The following is an 18,871-nucleotide window of genomic DNA, read 5'->3' as shown; positions in this document are numbered from 1 at the left end:
CCGAGCATTGTTCACACAGTAACACCGATCGATCCTCATACTCCCCGAGCATTGTTCACACAGTAACACCGATCGATCCTCACACACTCCACGTATTGTTCACACAGTAACACCGATCGATCCTCACACACTCCCCGAGTATTGTTCACACAGTAACACCGATCGATCCTCACACTCCCCGAGCATTGTTCACACAGTAACACCGATCGATCCTCACACTCCCCGAGTATTGTTCACACAGTAACACCGATCGATCCTCACACTCCCCGAGTATTGTTCACACAGTAACACCGATCGATCCTCACACTCCCCGAGTATTGTTCACACAGTAACACCGATCGATCCTCACACTCCCCGAGCATTGTTCACACAGTAACACCGATCGATCCTCACAAACTGCCCGAGTATTGTTCACACAGTAACACCGATCGATCCTCACAAACTGCCCGAGTATTGTTCACACAGTAACACCGATCGATCCTCACACACTCCGAGTATTGTTCACACAGTAACACCGATCGATCCTCACACACTCCCTGAATATTGTTCACACAGTAACACCGATCGATCCTCACACACTCCGAGTATTGTTCACACAGTAACACCGATCGATCCTCACAAACTGCCCGAGTATTGTTCACACAGTAACACCGATCGATCCTCACACACACCCCGAGTATTGTTCACACAGTAACACCGATCGATCCTCACACACTCCCCGAGTATTGTTCACACAATAACACCGATCGATCCTCACACTCCCAGAGCATTGTTCACACAGTAACACCGATCGATCCTCACACACTCCCCGAGCATTGTTCACACAGCAACACAGATCGATCCTCACACACTCCCCGAGCATTGTTCACACAGCAACACAGATCGATCCTCACACACTCCCCGATTATTGTTCACACAGTAACACCGATCGATCCTCACACACTCCCCGAGTATTGTTCACAAAGTAACACCGATCGATCGTCACACGCTCCCGAGCATTGTTCACACAGTAACACCGATCGATCCTCACACTCCCCGAGTATTGTTCACACAGTAACACCGATCGATCATCACACCCTCCGCATATTGTTCACACAGTAACACCGATCGATCGTCACACGCTCCCGAGCATTGTTCACACAGTAACACCGATCGATCCTCACACTCCCCGAGTATTGTTCACACAGTAACACCGATCGATCCTCACACACTCCCCGAGTATTGTTCAAACAGTAACACCGATCGATCCTCCCACTCCCCGAGTATTGTTCACACAGTAACACCGATCGATCCTCACACTCCCCGAGTATTGTTCACACAGTAACACCGATCGATCCTCACACACTCCCCGAGTATTGTTTACACAGTAACACTGATCGATCCTCACACACTCCCCGAGTATTGTTCACACAGTAACACTGATCGATCCTCAAACACTCCCCGAGTATTGTTCACACAGTAACACCGATCGATCCTCACACTCCCCGAATATTGTTTACACAGTAACACCGATCGATCCTCACACACTCCGTGTATTGTTCACACAGTAACACCGATTGATCCTCACACTCCCCGAGTATTGTTTACACAGTAACACCGATCGATCCCAACACTCCCCGAGCATTGTTCAAACAGTAACACCGATCGACCCTCACAAACTCCCCGAGTATTGTTCACACAGTAACACCGATCGATCCTCACACACTCCCCGAGTATTGTTCACACAGTAACACCGATCGATTATCACACACTCCCCGTGTATTGTTCACACAGTAACACCGATCGATCCTCACACACTCGACGTATTGTTCACACAGTAACACCGATCGATCCTCACACACTCGACGTATTGTTCACATACTAACACCGATCGATTATCACACACTCCCCGAGTATTGTTCACACAGTAACACCGATCGATTATCACACACTCCCCGAGTATTGTTCACACAGTAACACCGATCGATTATCACACACTCCCCGAGTATTGTTCACACAGTAACACCGATCGATCGTCACACACTCCCCGAGTATTGTTCACACAGTAACACCGATCGATCCTCACACTCCCCGAGTATTGTTCACACAGTAACACCGATCGATCCTCACACACTCCCCGAGTATTGTTCACACAGTAACACCGATCGATCCTCACACTCCCCGAGTATTGTTCACACAGTAACACCGATCGATCCTCACACTCCCCGAGTATTGTTCACACAGTAACACCGATCGATCCTCACACTCCCCGAGTATTGTTCACACAGTAACACAGATCGATCCTCACACTCCCCGAGTATTGTTCACACAGTAACACCGATCGATCCTCACACACTCCCTGAGCATTGTTCACACAGTAACACCGATCGATCCTCACACACTCCACGTATTGTTCACACAGTAACACCGATCAATCCTCACACACTCCCCGAGTATTGTTCACACAGTAACACCGATCGATCCTCACACTCCCCGAGCATTGTTCACACAGTAACACCGATCGATCCTCATACTCCCCGAGCATTGTTCACACAGTAACACCGATCGATCCTCACACACTCCACGTATTGTTCACACAGTAACACCGATCGATCCTCACACACTCCCCGAGTATTGTTCACACAGTAACACCGATCGATCCTCACACTCCCCGAGTATTGTTCACACAGTAACACCGATCGATCCTCACACTCCCCGAGTATTGTTCACACAGTAACACCGATCGATCCTCACACTCCCCGAGTATTGTTCACACAGTAACACCGATCGATCCTCACACTCCCCGAGCATTGTTCACACAGTAACACCGATCGATCCTCACAAACTGCCCGAGTATTGTTCACACAGTAACACCGATCGATCCTCACAAACTGCCCGAGTATTGTTCACACAGTAACACCGATCGATCCTCACACACTCCGAGTATTGTTCACACAGTAACACCGATCGATCCTCACACACTCCCTGAATATTGTTCACACAGTAACACCGATCGATCCTCACACACTCCGAGTATTGTTCACACAGTAACACCGATCGATCCTCACAAACTGCCCGAGTATTGTTCACACAGTAACACCGATCGATCCTCACACACACCCCGAGTATTGTTCACACAGTAACACCGATCGATCCTCACACACTCCCCGAGTATTGTTCACACAATAACACCGATCGATCCTCACACTCCCAGAGCATTGTTCACACAGTAACACCGATCGATCCTCACACACTCCCCGAGCATTGTTCACACAGCAACACAGATCGATCCTCACACACTCCCCGAGCATTGTTCACACAGTAACACCGATCGATCCTCACACACTCCCCGAGTATTGTTCACAAAGTAACACCGATCGATCGTCACACGCTCCCGAGCATTGTTCACACAGTAACACCGATCGATCCTCACACTCCCCGAGTATTGTTCACACAGTAACACCGATCGATCATCACACCCTCCGCATATTGTTCACACAGTAACACCGATCGATCGTCACACGCTCCCGAGCATTGTTCACACAGTAACACCGATCGATCCTCACACTCCCCGAGTATTGTTCACACAGTAACACCGATCGATCCTCACACACTCCCCGAGTATTGTTCAAACAGTAACACCGATCGATCCTCCCACTCCCCGAGTATTGTTCACACAGTAACACCGATCGATCCTCACACTCCCCGAGTATTGTTCACACAGTAACACTGATCGATCCTCAAACACTCCCCGAGTATTGTTTACACAGTAACACCGATCGATCCTCACACTCCCCGAGTATTGTTCACACAGTAACACTGATCGATCCTCACACACTCCCCGAGTATTGTTCACACAGTAACACTGATCGATCCTCAAACACTCCCCGAGTATTGTTCACACAGTAACACCGATCGATCCTCACACTCCCCGAATATTGTTTACACAGTAACACCGATCGATCCTCACACACTCCGTGTATTGTTCACACAGTAACACCGATTGATCCTCACACTCCCCGAGTATTGTTTACACAGTAACACCGATCGATCCTCACACACTCCCCGAATATTGTTTACACAGTAACACCGATCGATCCTCACACTCCCCGAATATTGTTTACACAGTAACACCGATCGATCCTCACACACTCCGTGTATTGTTCACACAGTAACACCGATTGATCCTCACACTCCCCGAGTATTGTTTACACAGTAACACCGATCGATCCCAACACTCCCCGAGCATTGTTCAAACAGTAACACCGATCGACCCTCACAAACTCCCCGAGTATTGTTCACACAGTAACACCGATCGATCCTCACACACTCCCCGAGTATTGTTCACACAGTAACACCGATCGATTATCACACACTCCCCGTGTATTGTTCACACAGTAACACCGATCGATCCTCACACACTCGACGTATTGTTCACACAGTAACACCGATCGATCCTCACACACTCGACGTATTGTTCACATACTAACACCGATCGATTATCACACACTCCCCGAGTATTGTTCACACAGTAACACCGATCGATTATCACACACTCCCCGAGTATTGTTCACACAGTAACACCGATCGATTATCACACACTCCCCGAGTATTGTTCACACAGTAACACCGATCGATCGTCACACACTCCCCGAGTATTGTTCACACAGTAACACCGATCGATCCTCACACTCCCCGAGTATTGTTCACACAGTAACACCGATCGATCCTCACACACTCCCCGAGTATTGTTCACACAGTAACACCGATCGATCCTCACACTCCCCGAGTATTGTTCACACAGTAACACCGATCGATCCTCACACTCCCCGAGTATTGTTCACACAGTAACACCGATCGATCCTCACACTCCCCGAGTATTGTTCACACAGTAACACAGATCGATCCTCACACTCCCCGAGTATTGTTCACACAGTAACACCGATCGATCCTCACACACTCCCTGAGCATTGTTCACACAGTAACACCGATCGATCCTCACACACTCCACGTATTGTTCACACAGTAACACCGATCAATCCTCACACACTCCCCGAGTATTGTTCACACAGTAACACCGATCGATCCTCACACTCCCCGAGCATTGTTCACACAGTAACACCGATCGATCCTCATACTCCCCGAGCATTGTTCACACAGTAACACCGATCGATCCTCACACACTCCACGTATTGTTCACACAGTAACACCGATCGATCCTCACACACTCCCCGAGTATTGTTCACACAGTAACACCGATCGATCCTCACACTCCCCGAGCATTGTTCACACAGTAACACCGATCGATCCTCACACTCCCCGAGTATTGTTCACACAGTAACACCGATCGATCCTCACACTCCCCGAGTATTGTTCACACAGTAACACCGATCGATCCTCACACTCCCCGAGTATTGTTCACACAGTAACACCGATCGATCCTCACACTCCCCGAGCATTGTTCACACAGTAACACCGATCGATCCTCACAAACTGCCCGAGTATTGTTCACACAGTAACACCGATCGATCCTCACAAACTGCCCGAGTATTGTTCACACAGTAACACCGATCGATCCTCACACACTCCGAGTATTGTTCACACAGTAACACCGATCGATCCTCACACACTCCCTGAATATTGTTCACACAGTAACACCGATCGATCCTCACACACTCCGAGTATTGTTCACACAGTAACACCGATCGATCCTCACAAACTGCCCGAGTATTGTTCACACAGTAACACCGATCGATCCTCACACACACCCCGAGTATTGTTCACACAGTAACACCGATCGATCCTCACACACTCCCCGAGTATTGTTCACACAATAACACCGATCGATCCTCACACTCCCAGAGCATTGTTCACACAGTAACACCGATCGATCCTCACACACTCCCCGAGCATTGTTCACACAGCAACACAGATCGATCCTCACACACTCCCCGAGCATTGTTCACACAGCAACACAGATCGATCCTCACACACTCCCCGATTATTGTTCACACAGTAACACCGATCGATCCTCACACACTCCCCGAGTATTGTTCACAAAGTAACACCGATCGATCGTCACACGCTCCCGAGCATTGTTCACACAGTAACACCGATCGATCCTCACACTCCCCGAGTATTGTTCACACAGTAACACCGATCGATCATCACACCCTCCGCATATTGTTCACACAGTAACACCGATCGATCGTCACACGCTCCCGAGCATTGTTCACACAGTAACACCGATCGATCCTCACACTCCCCGAGTATTGTTCACACAGTAACACCGATCGATCCTCACACACTCCCCGAGTATTGTTCAAACAGTAACACCGATCGATCCTCCCACTCCCCGAGTATTGTTCACACAGTAACACCGATCGATCCTCACACTCCCCGAGTATTGTTCACACAGTAACACCGATCGATCCTCACACACTCCCCGAGTATTGTTTACACAGTAACACTGATCGATCCTCACACACTCCCCGAGTATTGTTCACACAGTAACACTGATCGATCCTCAAACACTCCCCGAGTATTGTTCACACAGTAACACCGATCGATCCTCACACTCCCCGAATATTGTTTACACAGTAACACCGATCGATCCTCACACACTCCGTGTATTGTTCACACAGTAACACCGATTGATCCTCACACTCCCCGAGTATTGTTTACACAGTAACACCGATCGATCCCAACACTCCCCGAGCATTGTTCAAACAGTAACACCGATCGACCCTCACAAACTCCCCGAGTATTGTTCAAACAGTAACACCGATCGATCCTCACACACTCCCCGAGTATTGTTCAAACATTAACACCGATCGATCCTCACACACTCCCCGAGTATTGTTCACATAGTAACACCGATCGATCCTCACACATTCCCCGAGCATTGTTCACACAGTAACACCGATCGATCCTCACACACTCCGAGTATTGTTCACACAGTAACACCGATCGATCCTCACACATTCCCCGAGCATTGTTCACACAGTAACACCGATCGATCCTCACACACTCCCCGAGTGTTGTTCACACAGTAACACCGATCGATGATCACACACTCCCCGAGTATTGTTCACATAGTAACACCGATCGATCCTCACACTCCCCCGAGTATTGTTCACACAGTAACACCGATCGATCCTCACACTCCCCGAGTATTGTTCACACAGTAACACAGATCGATGCTCACCCACTCCCCGAGTATTGTTCACACAGTAACACCGATCGATCCTGATACTCTCCGAGTATTGTTCACACAGCAACACAGATCGATCCTCACACACTACCCGAGCATTGTTGACACAGCAACACTGATCGATCCTCACACTCCCCGAGTATTGGTCACACAGTAACACCGATCGATCCTCACACACTCCGAGTATTGTTCACACAATAACACCGATCGATCCTCAGACACCCCGAGTCGTGTTCACACAGTAACACCGATCGATCCTCACACACTCGCCGAGCATTGTTCACACAGTAACACCGATCGATCCTCACACACTCCGATTATTGCTCACACAGTAACACCGATCGATCCTCACATACTCCGAGTATTGTTCACACAATAACACCGATCGATCCTCACACTCCCCGAGTATTGTTCAGACAGTAACACCGATCGATCCTCACACTCTCCGAACATTGTTCACACAGTAACACCGATCGATCCTACCACTCCCCGAGTATTGTTCACACAGTAACACCGATCAATCCTACCACTCCCCGAGCATTGTTCACACAGTAACACCGATCGATCCTCACCCACTCCCCGAGTGTTGTTCACACAGTAACACCGATCGATGATCACACACTCCCCGAGTATTGTTCACATAGTAACACCGATCGATCCTCACACTCCCCCGAGTATTGTTCACACAGTAACACCGATCGATCCTCACACTCCCCGAGTATTGTTCACACAGTAACACCGATCGATCCTCACACACTCCCCGAATATTGTTCACACAGTAACACCGATCGATCCTCACACACTCCGAGTATTGTTCACACAATAACACCGATCGATCCTCACACTTCCCGAGTATTGTTCACACAGTAACACAGATCGATCCTCACACTCCCCGAGTATTGTTCACACAGTAACACCGATCGAACCTCACACACTCCCCGAGTATTGTTCACACAGTAACACCGATCGATCCTCACACACTCCGAGTATTGTTCACACAGTAACACCGATCGATCCTCACACACTCCCCGAGTATTGTTCACACAGTAACACCGATCGATCCTCACACACTCCCCGAATATTGTTCACACAGTAACACCGATCGATCCTCACACACTCCGAGTATTGTTCACACAGTAACACCGATCGATCCTCACACACTCCCCGAGTATTGTTCACACAGTAACACCGATCGATCCTCACACACTCCCGGAGTATTGTTCACACAGTAACACCGATCGATCCTCACACACTCCCCGAGTATTGTTCACACAGTAACACCAATCGATGATCACACACTCCCCGAGTATTGTTCACATCGTAACACCGTTCGATCCTCACACTCCCCGAGTATTGTTCACACAGTAACACCGAACGATCCTCACACTCCCCGAGTATTGTTCACCAGTAACACAGATCGATCATCACACTCCCCGAGTATTGTTCACACAGTAACACAGATCGATGCTCACACACTCCCCGAATATTGTTCACACAGTAACACCGATCGATCCTGATACTCCCCGAGTATTGTTCACACAGCAACACCGATCGATCCTCACACTCCCCGAATATTGTTCACACAGTAACACCGATCGATCCTCACACTCCCCGAGTATTGTTCACTCAGTAACATCGATCGATCCTCACACACTCCCCGAGTATTGTTCACACAGTAACACCGATCGATCCTCACACACTCCCCGAGTATTGTTCACAGAGTAACACCGATCGATCCTCACACACTCCCCGAGTATTGTTCACACAGTAACACCGATGGACCCTCACATACTCCCCGAGTATTGTTCACACAGTGACACCGATTGATCCTCACACTCCCCGAGTATTGTTCACTCAGTAACATCGATCGATCCTCACACTCCCCGAGTATTGTTCACACAGTAACACCGATCGATCCTCACACTCCCGAGTATTGTTCACTCAGTAACATCGATCGATCCTCACACACTCCCCGAGTATTGTTCACACAGTAACACCGATCGATCCTCACACACTCCCCGAGTATTGTTCACAGAGTAACACCGATCGATCCTCACACACTCCCCGAGTATTGTTCACACAGTAACACCGATGGACCCTCGCATACTCCCCGAGTATTGTTCACACAGTGACACCGATCGATCCTCACACGCTACCCGAGTATTGTTCGCACAGTAACACCGATCTATCTTCACACTCCCCCAGTATTGTTCACACAGTAACACTGATCGATCCCCTCACTCCACGAGTATTGTTTACACAGTAACAATGATCGATCCTCACACACTCCCCGAGTATTGTTCACAAAGTAACACCGATCGATCCTCACACACTCCCCGAGTATTGTTCACACAGTAACACCGATCGATCCTCACACACTCCGAGTATTGTTCACACAGTAACACCGATCGATCCTCACACACTGCCCGAGTATTGTTCACACAGTAACACCGATCGATCCTCACACACTCCCCGAGTATTGTTTACACAGTAACACCGATCGATCCTCACACACTCCGAGTATTGTTCACACAATAACACCGATTGATCCTCACACACTCCCCGAGTATTGTTCACACAGTAACACCGATCGATCCTCACACACTCCGCATATTGTTCACACAGTAACACCGATTGACCCTCACACTCCCCGAGCATTGTTCACACAGTAACACCGATCGATCCTCACACTCTCCGAGTATTGTTCACACAGTAACACCGATTGACCCTCACACTCCCCGAGCATTGTTCACACACTAACACCGATCGATCCTCACACGGAGCATGCACTGCAGTCAGGGCCGGATGCGCCTGGGGTAAACAGATCCAAAGGGGCGCTGGTTCTGTTTGTTCATGTTCATTACATCACATGTCTGATTCTAATTCTGATTCTGATTCTGAGTCTGAAAACATAGGCCGGTATATTGAACAATAACAGCATGTATTCTGTATGAAGTTGGTATATATTCTGGTTTTGATAACAAACAATATGTTCCTCAGTTTTGTTTTTCCTCTCTTATTGTCTATCCTATTCAGCCTATTTGGCAGGCATTATTTTTTTCCTACATTTATTTGATGGGCCTGGGGCTACAGCCCCATCCTCTCCATGGTTAATACACCCGACTCCAAATACAGACCAATAAATGGGAGAGTGATGTCGGGCTGAAACAGAGATAATGCACGCAGTGTTACAGCGCTGGAATACAGATGGGCACGTGCGTGTTCCAGGACTGTAATATGATTGAGGAATAACCGGAAAGAGTTACGTTGAACTCTAGTTTATGGTTGTATTACTGTTACTAACTATAATCCGATGGGATTGAATGTTATGAGGATTAATAATGGATAGACATCAAGCTATACAGTACGACAGAGCATTTCCTGCTGGAGTACCGACTGTCTCACACACACACACAGTCAGGGTTCAATGATAAGATTATGCTGTGTGGCATTGATGTCTTGCAGTTTCTATCCAATCACCTTTGGGAGCAGAGAATGTGCAGAAATCCTGTCTGCATGTGGCTCCTCGCCTCCCTCTCTGACAATGGGATGTGTGAGCGGGAGTCCGATGGGGAGAAACAGTCTCCATCTCTGTGCTGCAGCACAGAGGGACCTGGGGGTCCTTGTACATGAAACACAAAAAGTTAGTATGCAGGTACAGCAAGTAATCAGGAAGGCAAATGGAATGTTGGGGTGGCCTTTATTGCAAGTGGGATGGAGTATAAAAGCAGAGAAGTCCTGCTACAAATGTACAGGGTCTTGGTGAGGCCACACCTGGAGTACTGCGTACAGTTTTGTTCTCCGTATTTAAAGAAGGATATATTTGCTTTGGAGGCTGTTTCGAGAAGGTTCACTGGGTTGATTCCGGAGATGAGGGGGTTGACTTTTGAGGATAGGTTGTGTAGGTTGGGCCTCTATTCATTGGAGTTCAGAAGAATGAGAGGTGATATTATCGAAACATATGAGATAATGAGAGGGCTCAACAAGATGGATGCAGAGAGGATGTTTCCACTCATAGGGGAAACTAAAACTAGAGGGGAAAGTCTCAGAATAAGGGGCATCCCATTTAAAACTGAGATGAGAAGGAATTTCTTCTCTCAGAGGGTTGTAAATCTGTGGAATTCTCTGCCCCACAGAGCTGTAGAGGCTGGGTCATTGAATATATTTAAGGTGCAGATGGACAGATTTTTGAGCGATAAGGGAAAAGGGTCATGGGGAGTGGGCAGGGAAGTGGAGCTGAGTCCATGATCAGATCAGCCATGATCTTATTAAATTGCGGGGTCAGATGGCCAACTCCTGCTCCTATTTCTAATGTTCTTGTGACAATGTCTCTCAGTCACACCTCATCATCATCATAGCCATCACTGAGACACTGTCCCCTCTGTAAACACAGCACACTTCACACATCAAACACACTTCACGGGCACTCATTCCATCCTTCCACACTAATCCTTAAGGAACGTCGGGATTATGTCCCACAGAACACCCAATGTGTAAATCCCCATGAGCAGGTCCCGTTGCTTGGCCAAGCCCTCGATGTGATTAATATTTCTGCAGCAAACGACACTTTCTTTAACCCACAGCAAACACAAGGACAATATTAAAGACTGTGACAGAAGATAATCAGTGGACGATCAGTGCACACTTGGCCCAAGCCCCACAGTTGGATGTCCCTCGACTGTCGACACCAGCCCAACCTCAAGTTGCTGAAGAAATATCACCAACGATGTCTCCGCAAGATCCTACAAATCCCCTGGGAGGACAGATGCAGCAACATCAGTGTCCTTGACCAGGCCAACATCCCCAGCATCGAAGCACTGACCACACTTGATCAGCTCCGCTGGGCAGGCCACACAGTCCGCATGCCAGACACGAGACTCCCAAAGCAAGCGCTGAACTCGGAACTCCTTCACGGCAAACAAGCCAAAGGTGGGCAGAGGAAACGTTACAAGGACACCCTCAAAGTCTCCCTGATAAAGTGCAACATCCCCACCGACACCTGGGAGACCCTGGCCAAAGACCGCCCTAAGTGGAGGAAGCGCATCCGGGAGGGCGCTGAGCACCTCGAGTCTCGTCGCCAAGAGTGTGCAGTGGAAAGTGCGTGCGGCAAGCCTGTCCCATCACCCCTTCCCTCAACGACTATCTGCCCCACCTGTGACAGAGACTGTTGTTCTCATATTGGACTGTACAGCCACCTAAGAACTCATGTTAAGAGTGGAAGCAAGTCTTCCTCGATTCCGAGGAACAGCCTCTGATGACACCGTCCTGGGACCATCAGTGCTCAAATCAACTGATCGAATGGCCTCCCATTAAAGATTCTTTCTCATGGCATAAAATCTCTGCAGACCCCTCAGCTCCCCCCTCACCTCCTTCCTCCCCTCCCTCAGCTCCCTTCTGTCCCCTCCCCTCGCCTCCCTTCCTCTCCTCCCCCCTCCTTCAATCACTTCCACACCGAAGCTTGATGTTACCAAACCCCCAGATTTGCCTCACTACTGCCACAGCATCGCTCGCTCTGGGTCCTCAGTTGTCCCATGTGCCGCTAAGTGTTGATCCTCCAATGGGAGATGTGACACCGAACCGCTGCTCCATCGCACCGTGACCAGTGCTGGTGGCTCCTCACCTGCTGGAGGTATGTGGGCAGGAGCTCAGTGCCTGCACCCCCGCTCACACTCAGGCCCGCTCTTGTACAGGCCTCCCACCTCGCCTCCATTCCCCTCCTCTCCCCACCCCTCCCCTCCCTGCTTTACCCAACATCAGGCACAGACTGTCCTGTGGAAATCGGAAGGTAATGGTTTGTGCAGACGTAGACAAGAGGTCTAATTAAATTTTAAAATCACAGAAGGATCGAACATGGGATTGGATAAGAAGCTGGTTTAAAAAATAAGAAACAGAGGGCACTTGCGGCAGGTATAGTACAAGCCCCAGAGAGTCACACTGTCGGCTTGAATCAGTGAGTAACTGGGGGCTGACTGGCTGAAGGGGGCGGCAGGATTGGCAGAGCAATCGGCATTTAGAAAGCCCCGTCAACATCAAAATGCCCCAGGGTGTTTCAAAATTAGGTCCCCCACCCCAGCATAGGCCCTCCACCGGCCTTCACTCCCCACCCACAGTATACCCCTCTAGCCCCCCCGCCCACAGTATACCCCTCTTCCCCCCCATCCCGCCCACAGTATACCCCTCTTCCCCCCCCCACAGTATACCCCTCCCCCCAGGCTGCTCAGGGTACCTTCTCCCTCAGTCCTTGAGTGGGCTCAATCACCGTGCAAGGTGCTCGGACAGCCCGCCAACAATTCTCCCTGAAGTATGAGGAAGGAACTTCGCATTTTTGTAGCGAGATGGTGCTGATAGTTCTGAACGGTCGGCCGCAGGTGTATGGCGAGCTCTGTGTCAGGTACAGGCCCAACGGCTGATCATATCAGGGCGTGGCCGCTCAGAGCTGGGTCCCGGGCTGCCGGAGTCAGCGTGTCGGAACCCGCCTCCCGCACTGAGATGACTTGCATTGATATAGTGCCTTTCACGACCACCAGACGTCTGCAGGCAGTGAAGTACTTTTGGAGTGTAGTCACTGTTGTAATGTGGGAAACGCAGCAGCCAACCTGCGCACAGCAAGCTCCGACAAACAGCAATGTGATAATGACCAGATAATCTGTTTTTGTTATGTTGATTGAAGGATAAATATTGGCCAGGACACTAGAGAGAACTCCCGTACTCTTATTCGAAGTAGTGCCGCAGGATCTTTTACATTTACCTGAGAGCGCTGATGGGGCCTTGGTTTTGACGTCTCATCCGAAAGATGGCCCCTCAAACAATGCAGCGTCCCTCAGTACTGCCTCTCCGACAGTGCAGTGCTCCCTCAGCACTGCCTCTCCGACAGTGTGGTGCTCCCTCAGTACTGCCCCTCTGACAGTGCAGTGCTCCCTCAGTACTGCCTCTCCGACAGTGCAGTGCTCCCTCAGCACTGCCTCTCCGACAGTGTGGTGCTCCCTCAGTACTGCCCCTCTGACAGTGCAGTGCTCCCTCAGTACTGCCTCTCCGACAGTGCAGTGCTCCCTCAGCACTGCCTCTCCGACAGTGTGGTGCTCCCTCAGTACTGCCTCTCCGACAGTGCAGCGCTCCCTCAGTACTGCCTCTCCGACAGTGCAGCGCTCCCTCAGCACTGCCTCTCCGACAGTGTGGTGCTCCCTCAGTGCTGCCCCTCTGACAGTGCAGCACTCCCTCAGTACTGTCCCTCCGACAGTGCAGCACTCCCTCAGTACTGTCCCTCCGACAGTGCAGCACTCCCTCAGTACTGCCCCTCCGACAGTGCAGCACTCCCTCAGTACTGCACTGGAGTGTCACCCTAGATTTTTTTGTGCTCAAGTCTCTGGAGTGGGTCATGAACTCACAACGTTCTGACTCAGAGGCGAGGGTACTATCCACTGAGCCACAGCTGACACTGTGGAACACAATGCTTAAGAACATAAGAAATAGGAGCAGGAGTGAGCCCATTGGCCCCTTGAGCCTGCTGTTGCCGACGGGCATTATCATCAGAGGCAGTCCCTCGGAATCGAGGAAGACTTGCTTCCACTCTAAAAATGAGTTCTCAGGTGACTGTATAGTCCAATACGGGAATTACAGTCTCTGTCACAGGTGGGACAGACAGTGGTTGAAGGAAAGGGTGGGTGGGGTGCCTGCGCTTGTTTTCTGCATGCTCCCGACGACAAGACTCGAGGTGCTCATCCTGCCATGTAAGACAATCTTTGGCCAGGGATTCCCAGGTGTCGGTGGGGATGTTGCATTTTATCAAGGAGGCTTTGAGGGTGTCCTTGTAACGTTTCCTCTGCCCACCTGGGGCTCGCTTGCCATGTAGGAGTTCTGAGTAGGACGCTTGCTTTGGGAGTCTTGTGTTGGGCATGTGGACGATGTGGCCCGCCCAGCGGAGCTGGTCGACAGGCAGCATGAGTTAGCTACCATGGCAGTTGGAGAATTTAAATTCATCTTTTTTTTTTAAAAGTGATATTGTCGGATTGTCATAAAAACCCAACGGGTTCACCGATGTCCCTCAGGAAGGAAACCTGCAGTCCTTATCCGGTCTGGGCCTTTAGGTGACTTCAGTTCCACACCAACCTGGTTGACTGTTAACCGCCCCCTGGAATCGGCCCATTGAGCCCCTCTGTTGTTTTAAACTGCTAGCTGGATCAAGGAGAACCAGGCCAACCACCTGTTTTAAAACACTTCCTCTCCCCCTCAAGCAGATGTCAAACTTCCCCCCCCCGGGACACCAAGACCCAGAAATACTCTTTACATTAAATCTCTTACACAATTTCAGTTTCAGTTTGGCTATCAATAGTTGTGCGGAAGCAGAGCTCTACTCCTTGGGGAGTGGTGGAGATCCCCGAGAGACCACACCTGGATCTCAGTCCGTTAAGTCACCGAGAGCAAAGAGAAGGCTGGCAATCGGGATGCTGGTTCCTGCCCTCAGCGGGAAGACCGGCGACTCTGGGATCAATTCTCCCTGGCGATTGAGCCTTACAGGAGGAGGCCATTCAGCCCCTCGAGCCTGTTCCACAGGAACAGGAGGAGGCCATTCAGTCCCTCGAGCCTGTTCCACAGGATCAGGAGGAGGCCATTCAGCCCCTCGAGCCTGTTCCACAGGATCAGGAGGAGGCCATTCAGCCCCTCGAGCCTGTTCCACAGGAACAGGAGGAGGCCATTCAGTCCCTCGAGCCTGTTCCACAGGATCAGGAGGAGGCCATTCAGCCCCTCGAGCCTGTTCCACAGGAACAGGAGGAGGCCATTCAGCCCCTCGAGCCTGTTCCACAGGAACAGGAGGAGGCCATTCAGCTCCTCGAGCCTGTTCCCCCATTCATTGAGATCATGGCTGATCTGCAACCTAACTCCATATCCCTCAATATCTTTGGTTAACAAAAATCGATCAATCTCAGATTTAAAATTAACAATTGCTCCAGCATCAATTGCCGTTTTCGGGAGAGAGTTCCAAACTTCTCCCACCCATTGGGCCCAAGTTTCCACAAGAAAAAAAACAGGCGCCCCTCCGAGCTGGGCGCCCGTTTTTCGCGCCTAAAACGGCGCCTAAAAATATCCTCGGTATTCTGCACCTACTTACAGGTCCTCTGGCCCTTGGCGCAGTCAGCAGGAGCTGTGGGGGGGGCGGAGCCAGGTCCCGGCGCTGAAAACAGTGCCGGGACCTCTGCACATGCGCGCTACAGTCGGCACGCAAGTGCAGTAGCTCCAGGCACCGAACTGTGTGGGAGGGGCCCGAAGCAGGCAGCCCCCAGCCCTGGCCCAATGGCCTCACTAGGGCTCCTCCCACGGCCAGCTCCTGCTCCCCGCCTGACCAGACCCGACACCCGCTCCCCCCCCACCCCCCGAGACCCGCTCCCCCCCCCGCCCCGAGACCCGCTCCCCACCCCCCCGCACCGACCCGAGACCCGACACCCGCTCCCCCCCCCCACTGACCCGACCCGCGCTCCTGTTCCCCGACCCGACGCCCCCCCGCCTCTCTCTCTCCCTCCCTCCCTCTCTCTCCCTCTCCCTCTCTCTCTCTCCCTCCCCTCCCTCTCTCCCTCCCTCCCCTCTCTCCCTCCTCTCTCTCTCCCTCCCCTCTCTCTCTCTCCCTCCCTCCCCTCTCTCTTTCCCTCCCCCCTCTCCCCTCTCTCTTTCCCTCCCCCCTCTCTCTCTCCCTCCCCCCTCTCTCCTCTCTCTCTCTCTCTCCCTCCCTCTCCCCCCCACTTTCTCTCTCTCTCTCCCTCTCTGTCTCTCTCTCTCTCTCTCCCCCTCCCGCTCAGCGGCACGAACGGCTGCAGAATTCTCCCTGGCTGAAGCACTTTCAGACAGGTAGGAAGATGGTTTATTTAATCTTTTCGTGGCTTATAAATGTTTATTCAGGTTGGATTTATTTGTATAATATTTGTAGAAGTATAAATAAGGATTTATTGTCGAATTTAATGAGTTCCCTTCCCCCCCACCCCCCCACCTCGTTCTGGACGCCTAATTTGTAACCTGCGCCTGATTTTTTTAATATGTAGAACAGGTTTTTTCAGTTCTACAAAAATCTTCACTGGCTCCATTCTACTTTAGTTTGGAGTACATTTTCACTGTGGAAACTTTCAAATCAGGCGTCAGTGGCCGGACACGCCCCCTTTTGAAGAAAAAATTCTGTTCTAAACTAGAACTGTTCTACCTGACTAGAACTGCAGAAAACAAAATGTGGAGAATTGCGATTTCTAAAATAGTCCGTTCTCCACCAGTTGCTCCTAAAAATCAGGCGCGAATCATGTGGAAACTTGGGCCCTTTGTGTGTAGAAGTGTTTCCTAATTTCACTCCTGAAAGGTCTGGCTCGAATCTTTAGACTATGCCCCCTAGTCCTCGACTCCCCAACCAGCGGGAACAGTTTCTCTCTATCGACCCAATCTGTTCCCCTTAATATCCTGAAAACTTCGATTAGATCACCCCTTAATCCTCTAAAGTCCAGGGAATACAACCCTAGTTTGTGTAATCTCTACTCGTAATTTAACCCTTGGAGTGCGGGTATCATTCTGGTAAACCTACGCTGCTCTCCCTCCGAGGTCAATATATCCTTCCTACGGTGTGGTGCTCAGAACTGCTCACAGTGCTCCAGGTGTGGTCTAACCAGGGCTTTGTACAGCTGCAGCATAACTTCTACCCCCTTGTATTCTGGTCCTTTAGCTATAAAGGCCAGCATTCCATTAGCCTTTATGATTATTTATTTTTATTTATCCATGACATTTTAATGGTCTATGTACCTGGAATCCCCACCGCTGCCCCCACTGAACGATGTCTCTTTGGACCTGCACTGTTTTTAGCCTGTCACCATTTAGAAAGTACCTGTTCTTTCCTTTTTAGGTCCAAAGTGGATGATCTCACATTTGCCATTTTTTAAATCCATTTGCCACAGTTCTGCCCATTCACTTCATCTAATAATATCCCTTTGTAAGTTTATGCTTCCTTCTACACTGCCTACTATGCCGCCGATCTTTGTGTCATCGGCAAATTGGGATATATGTCTTTCTATCCCATCTAAGTCATTAATAAATACTGTGAATAGTTGAGGCTCCAACACAGATACCTGCTAATTAGAGTACCTGCCCATTATCCCTACTCTCTGTCTCCTACCAATCAGCCAATTTCCTAACCAGGATGGGGGGGGGGGGGGGAAAGAGTGAGGGGGAAGGGACGGGGGAGAGGGAGGGAGGGGGAGCAGGAGGGGGAAAGGGAGGGAGGAGGATGGGGAAAGGGGGGGGAGGGGAGGGAGGGAGGGAGAGAGGGAGGGGGAGAGAGGAGGGAAATAGGGGAGGGAAATGGGGGAGGGGAGGAGAGGGGAGGGGGAGAGGGGAGGGGGAAAGGGGAGGGGGAGAGGGAGGGAGGGGAAGGGGGAGCGGAATGGGGGAGGGGAATGGGGGAATCGAGGTGGGAGGGGGTGGTGGGAGTGGAGGCCGCACTAGTAACAGCATTCTGACAGCATGAGGGGTGGGGAGGGGGAGGGGCACGGGGAGAGGGAGGGGGAGATGGAGGGTGGGGTGGGAGAAGGAGGGGGGGAAAGGGGAGAGGGGGGAAAGGGGAGAGGGAGGGGGGGAGAGGGAGGGGGGGAAGGGGGGGTGTGGGAGGGAGAGGGGGTGGGAGAGGGAGGGGAGGGAGGGGGTGGGAGAGGGAGGGGA

At 50.7% G+C, this 18,871-nt stretch overlaps 1 protein-coding gene across 5 annotated transcripts in view; it reads right to left on the bottom strand.

Moving 5' to 3' along the window:
* vav2 (vav 2 guanine nucleotide exchange factor) overlaps window positions 1-18,871 on the bottom strand; it is a 512,235-nt gene that overhangs the window by 402,584 nt on the left and 90,780 nt on the right. The window lies entirely within an intron of this gene.

The sequence above is a fragment of the Pristiophorus japonicus genome, chromosome 20 (genome assembly GCF_044704955.1).
Source record: "Pristiophorus japonicus isolate sPriJap1 chromosome 20, sPriJap1.hap1, whole genome shotgun sequence".
In the NCBI taxonomy this organism is placed as follows: Eukaryota; Metazoa; Chordata; class Chondrichthyes; family Pristiophoridae; genus Pristiophorus; species Pristiophorus japonicus.
The sequence above is the reverse complement of the archived record's forward strand: the minus strand, read 5'-3'. Positions and strand labels throughout refer to the sequence as shown.